Below are 7,429 nucleotides of genomic sequence, written 5' to 3'. Positions count from 1 at the left end.
TTAAAGCAACAATGTATTAACTTATCTTTATTAAAACCAAAGCAACATAGATTAAAAGTGAAGATTGCATTAATGATCCACATGACCAGATATATCTACTCAGAAACAGGGAAAAAAATAATCAACTTGTTTTGGAGTTATTGCCCCTGAAAAATCTATTTTGATCGACACACCCCAGTTTTGAAAGTTGTCATGAATCAATGTTGTAGGACTTAATAGTAAAAGTTTGTTTTAGGAAAACAATATTTATCTAATTTGAGAGTTTCAGACTGTTGAAAAATTAGTTAACCTGTTGAAGTTATTGTCCCTGAAATACCAATTTTCTAATTTTTATTTTTTTGTGTGCTCAGGATAGGGGCTCATTTAAACTAGGGGCTCATTTAAACGAGTAAAAAACTGAATTTATCTTCTTTAAAAATTGCATAAATTTGTCCAACTGTTTTGGAGTTGCTGCCCCTAAGATGTAAATTTTAACAGTTTTTTTTGTGGTTATCTCGTAAACTTAAGGATTTGGTTTGAGAGTTTCAGAAAAATCAGTTAACCTGTTGAAATTATTATCCCTGAAATACCAATTTTCCAATTTTGTGTGCTTTTTTTCTAGAAAGGATTAGGGCTCATTTAAACGAGTAAAAAGCTGAATACTGTTTTGGAGTTGCAGCCCCTGAAATGTAAATTTTAACAGTTTTTTGTGGTTATCTCGTAAACTTAAGGAACTAGGTTGAGTGTGAACAGCAAAAGATAAGTACATGTAATATGTGTTACACAGTAATTAGAGGTTTTATTTCCATTTTTCTCCAGGTAGGCATGATCTTGTTTGTACTTTTCAACAATAGCGGATGAATAAATCTAGACTTAATTAATACTTCATACTGTATTTTGTTCTAGTAATTTGACTTTTGGTTTGACTAAGTCCGCACTTTTTTCTGTTAGCAAAATGATGCCTGATATATCTCTGCCAAACAGGGCTCACTTCCTATATACTGGGTTCATTTTTCCTTGTACATTGTACATTTTTAACTAGGATCTTACCTTGACTTCAGTTTCATGGCTTAATCTTTTTATGAGGCCAGTTTTTCAAAAACTGTAGATAATTGATCATCTATATTTGGTTTATAGAATTATGATACGGTATACTAGTCCGTCTTATAGGGTTCATCTGACCTTGATCCACTAGTAAATATTAAGTATGAAAATAAGGAGATGAGGCGTGATTACCAATGAGACAACTATCCAAAAAAAGTCAAAGAAGAGAGATGATTACCAATGAGACAACTATCCAAAATGGTCAAAGAAGAGAGATGATTACCAATGAGACAACTATCCAAAATGGTCAAAGAAGAAAGATGTGAACAAATACAGGTCAATTTACCATCTCCACCAAAACCACACCGTATGCGAGTTATAAAAGGCTCAGGTATGCAAAATATCAATTGTTCCAAAACTAAACCACCTGCCTGATTATATTACAACAATGTACACCAAACAAATACGTCTGATAGCCACGAAACACAACCACTGGATTGCAGGTTTCTGAGTTGGGACAGGCACGTATAGAATGTTACGGGGTTCATGTTGATGAGCACTCAACCCTCCCTTAGCCTACTAGGGCAATGGTGTATCAACACAAGTACAAACTGTAAATATCTGTTTGACAGAGCTTGCTTTTTCATTAGATTTGTGCTAACTTACTAAGCCAACAAGCAGATCACAAAAATACAAGATTCAAAGCTTTGGCCAACTGAACTGTCACGGTACTTGGTTACTAAGAAGTAGCTCAAAGCCAAATTTCAACTACTAGTAATAGATACACCATATATATAAGAATAACAATCTCATCAAAATTAAATCTCCTCACTCGCTAATTTGTTATGCTTGGTCGCTGCGTGGGAGCGACCAAGCATAAAAAATAAGCGCCGAGAGTGGCGAGATTTAATTTTAATTAGATTGTAAGAACAAGAAGATGTGATATGATTGTCAATGAGACAACTATTCATAAGGGGATGTAAGTAATTACAGGCAACCGTAAAGCCTTCAACAATGAGAAAAACCCATACCGTATAAAACTCATATGTTAAATATAAGTCCATACACTATAAGCATGAGGACACATTCTACGGCATTCATACAGCACGAACAACAGACTCTGCAATCAACATGTTCACCCAGACTAAAAAGTCTATTCGTAAATTTGGTAAAAACCAATCGGATATATTTAACTTGAAATGACAGGAAAGCCATTAGCTTGTGCAATGCCAAAGCTATGTATAAACAAGATGTATGACTAGATACAAAACATAATTACATTGTGTAGTTGTAACTATAAAAACCCTAAAACTGATGAAGAAAAAAACAAAGATCTTTAACTTTCAGCATATTCGCTAGCCAACAGTCCCTTCCTCATAATCCTTGGCCAGCGAAGATGACTTTCACAAAATAGATAGTATAGAGAAAATAAACTCTCCTGACCAGTGCTATATAATTCAACACTGCTTTTTAGTGTTTACCGACATAATCCAAAATTATATGTTATTCTATCTTTTATCAGATTTCCACAAGTACAGCCACACTTCCTACATCTTTGTAACTATTAAAGTGATTTGGGACAAGAAAAATCCCTTACTTGTATCTGTTAAACTAGTATTCAAAATCTAAAATGTCACTACAAGACTTTGGGAAACATTAGTTTTGCTTGACACTTTCAGAATTTTGCCTCCTACTCCACACACCTTTTAGTCTTCATGTATGCCTCTGTAGGAGTAACGTCCTTCGGTTTTACCGAACTGATCCTTTTGTGGTGACATGGAATCGTTTGATATCGCCAATCATTTAAATCTATGGTCAACATTCTTTTATTCTTATGGTGTAAACAAGTATCACTCCACTGCGGTGGAATTGATTTTATTATATTAACAATTTATTTGATACTGACGCAGAAGTATAGATAGATAGATAGATAGATAGATAGATAGATAGATAGATAGATAGATAACGATAAAAAAAAAAGGACTGGTTTCACCTTTAAAATTCAGTTCCTGGTTAAACCCAAATAGAGAGCTTCTACTCCCAGGTTGTGTCTGGTGGAGGAGAGTAAATTCCGACTCAACGATAAAAACGTCGGATACGGATGTTCGTGATAACGACATATTCCTAGAATAGCCTACAACAGACATCAGGGGCGAATCAAGGATTTTTGAAAGAGTTCGTAATTCCATAAAACAGATTATTTACCGCCGATCGAATCGATACGAAAAATATTGGACGATTTAAGCTAAAACATCATATAAATCGTAAAAAACATTATGAAATAACTTTTCGGTGATCGAAGAGGGGGTATACGCCCTTTACGCCACTGATTATTAGAGTCGAGCGCACCTGGCACTGCTGATTTCGAACTCGCAACCTTAGTGATGCCCATACCTTAAGAAATCCTATATACTTTACGCGCATTCCAGGATTGCTAACTGTATGCAAAAGATTCCCACATTTAGGGATAACAGATCATTGAAAAGACAAAACTAGATGATAATCTCCTGAAATGCCTTCGCCGCTTGAAAAGACAGATTAAACTATAACAAACAATATTGAGCCAGATCTGTATATACCGAAGCAATCAGTACCACTTCAATCTCATCTGTTTAAATACACGTCTATAAAATTAAGGGGAAAATCAAATCCAGCGGTTTTAGCCAAGAGTAAAGACAAAACATATGATTCTGATCTTAATTGCTTGATTTTAATTTGTATGATACTGATGTAAAACAAGTGGAATCGTTAAACGGAACACGAGAGTAATTCTTGAAAGTGTTATTTGTCACTTTGTGTGCCTGAGAAAGTCCATTCAAAATAACAATACACTTTGACCTAACATGACGATGATGTTGAAGTTCAAATATTTTTAATATAACTAGATGATAATTAAGGCTTTTTGATAAGGACACTACTGCCGGTTACATCAACCAGAGATATATAACACAATTTGTATGTCTCTGCATCAACCGACTAGATAACATAGTCCAATTGTACTTGCAGTTTGTGTTCATATAATTCAAATTAAGTATCACCTGAGATCTCCTCGAGTGTTTTTGTATGGTTCATGTTGCTCAGTGTCTTGTTTTTTTTGGGCTGTTGTTTGACTTTTGGTCGTTTTTCCTATTTGCAATGGCGATTTCATCTTTTGTTTGAAACTTCGATTCTCTTGTTGCAAGATGGATACCTCCGCGCACAAAATGCCAGACATACTTAACTTACAAAATTGAAAGAGACAGCAACATTACCAAGCCCCCCTCAAAACACCAAAAGAAATTCCAAACAAAACAAAAATGTGCACTTATCCTGTTGAACTTACTTTAAATAATGCTAATACTAACAATGACCACTGCCCTTTCCTCGATCTTGATATCTATATCATTAACGGAAAGCTTAATACTAAAAAATATGATAAAAGAGATGATTTTTCATTTCCTATCGTTAATTATCCATTTTTAGATGGTACGTTCCCTTGTCACCATCTTACGGTGTTTATATATCTCAACTTGTACGATTCGCTCGTGTATGTAACAATGTTTTAGATTTTAACGAGAGAAATTTATGTATTACTGAAAAATTATTACACCAGGGTTTTCGATATCACAAACTAGTCAAAACATTTACTAAATTTTATCATCGGTATAAGGACATCATTCGTAAATATAGCTCAACATGCAGACTTCTTATACGTTCAGGTATTTCACATGGAAATATTCTTTATAAAGCACAAAAATGTCAGTATTCACCTCTGAAGCTAACAAAACCTATAAATAGACTTATTAAGAAAGGATATAGTTACGATACTGTTGTCAGGTCATTAAAGATTGCATATTTTGGCGTTAATATTGATTCACTTATAGGGTCTTTGCATCGGCACTAAACACATTTATTTAAAAACCAGTTGTTGGCATGACACGGGTTATGTTCTTCTCATATATGTTATGATGGTATGATACTAAACCCCTAACGGGAAGGATTGTGCCTGATATTCATATGATGAAGACATAATCTTTCAATCAGTTTAATTGAAGTCTGGAGCTGGCATGTCAGTTAACTGCTAGTAGTCTGTTGTTATTTATGTATTATTGTCATTTTGTTTATTTTCTTTGGTTACATCTTCTGACATCAGACTCGGACTTCTCTTGAACTGAATTTTAATGTGCGTATTGTTATGCGTTTACTTTTCTACATTGGCTAGAGTTAAAGGGGGAGGGTTGAGATCTCATAAACATGTTTAACCCCGCCGCATTTTTGGGCCTGTCCCAAGTCAGGAGCCTCTAGCCTTTGTTAGTCTTGTATTATTTTTAATTTTAGTTTCTTGTGTACAATTTGGAGTTTAGTATGGCGTTCATTATCACTGAACTAGTATATATATTTGTTTAGGGGACAGCTGAAGGGCGCCTCCGGGTGCGGGAATTTCTCGCTGCATTGAAGACCTGTTGGTGACCTTCTGCTGTTGTCTGTTCTATGGTCGGGTTGTTGTCTCTTTGACACATTCCCTATTTCCATTCTCAATTTTACCATTATAACAAACGAAACCGCTAACTTGAAAAATGAGTTCTATAGACAGACCTCACTGGTATTCTCTTTCCTGTCAAAACTAAAGTAGTTTTGTTGTTGTTGTTTTTTTTGGGGGGGGGGTAGGGGGGGTCTTCCTGATGTTCTGCTCTTTACTATACTGATTAGATTATGATTATCGTTCTTGCATCTTTCAAGCATTTAAAAAAAAGAAAAAAGAAATAAGAGTCAGTCAATTTCTTATGGTTACACCGATCCTTTTAAAGCAGGGAACTAGAAAATCGGAGTATATGCAGTTTCTGAGTTATCAAACAAAGTTCAAGGTCAATTGCGATTGAGGCAACCCATTTCTTTTAAGTTGTTTGCAAACAGGTTGAAATTAACATTTTGATTAGTATTTCTATTTATCATGATTGTTTGTTGATTTTTTTAGTGGAATTTGAACTCTGTTAATTGCGTATATTGTTAAGTATACACTTTACGGTCCAAAACTGAATGTTTTGGTCATGTGATCTCATGGTATAAAAGAGATTTCGCGCCCGGAAATTATTGCAAATTAAAATAGGTTAGTTGAAGTGGTCAGATGTTCTTTTTTTTTGTTGTTGATTTTATGCTTGCGATTTCGTAAAACTGATGTAGATGCAAAAATGAACATTAATATGGTTGATGTGTACATGTGTTGTAAAGAGATGAAACTACAAAGATGTGGACATCTTCATGATTTTAGACTGCTGACTACTTGATCCATTTCATGAGTATAGCTCTATATTGTTTTAAATGCCATACAGAGGAGGGTTTTTTTTGTGTGTTAAAATTAAAATAAATGGAAAAATATAATACACTTGAAAATAAAAAAAATATCAAATCTATCTTATTTGGTCTTATGTGGGGAGTTGTCTCATTGCATACCACATCTTTTTTATATTAACTTTGGTGGATAGTTGTCTCATTGGCAATCATATTTTTACCACTGTAATCTCCTTATTTCTGTATCTGTAAATTAAAATATTTTAGTATACACATTTATTTGAAAGTACATTGTATATAAAAAATAATTTAATTGGGGATGTGTATATATTTTTTTTATTTGGGGGGGGGGGGGGTGACATGGAAAAGCAAATTATGCAGTTTTAATATTTCTGATGCTTAATAATACTTGGCACAAATTTGCAAAAATTTTATCTCAAGCAACACTTTTTCATATTATTGTTGCTTAATTAAAGAAATATTTTAATTATAAACACAGAACAGTTCTTTGTCAGTAATAACGGAAATTATTTTACTCTTTAAGACCCGTCTTTTTGTTTCCCTTCTCTGTGGTATTTAAAATTTCATTGAGAGTTGTGAAACTTATTTTTATGCAATTTTTTATTATTAATTTTCAAATTTTAATGAACAGTTAGTTTACTTTTAATTTGTTTTGTGCAATTTGGACATAAATATTTTTCTTTAATTTCTGGCTTCACAACCCTCAACAATGATTAAAAATATATTATTTGATAAGTTTTTCTTTAAGACTGATCAAATATTGAGCATATTCAGATTTTGTACACAAAATTCATAAAAAAAATGAAATATACATGTGTAATGTTGTTGAGAGATATATATGAGATAACTGTTATGGTAAAACAAAAAAGGTTGAAGATAAAGGGAGAATTAAAACTCAACAAGTCAAAGAGGAACGGACAAAATAATGTCAAAATCACCAACCACTAGCCAAGAGAGACTTGACAAATTATATGCAAAATGATTAAATCACTGACCACAAGTCGAAGATGGGCAGACAAAATAATGGCAAATTCACAGAAATATTAAATCAATACATAACAAACTTAAATCTATGCAAAAGAAACCTCAGTCTTTAAAACACACAGTTAAATGAAAT

Source organism: Mytilus californianus, unplaced genomic scaffold (assembly GCF_021869535.1).
Source record: "Mytilus californianus isolate M0D057914Y unplaced genomic scaffold, xbMytCali1.0.p SCAF_6, whole genome shotgun sequence".
Classification (NCBI taxonomy): Eukaryota; Metazoa; Mollusca; class Bivalvia; order Mytilida; family Mytilidae; genus Mytilus; species Mytilus californianus.
Note: the sequence above shows the minus strand (reverse complement) of the source record.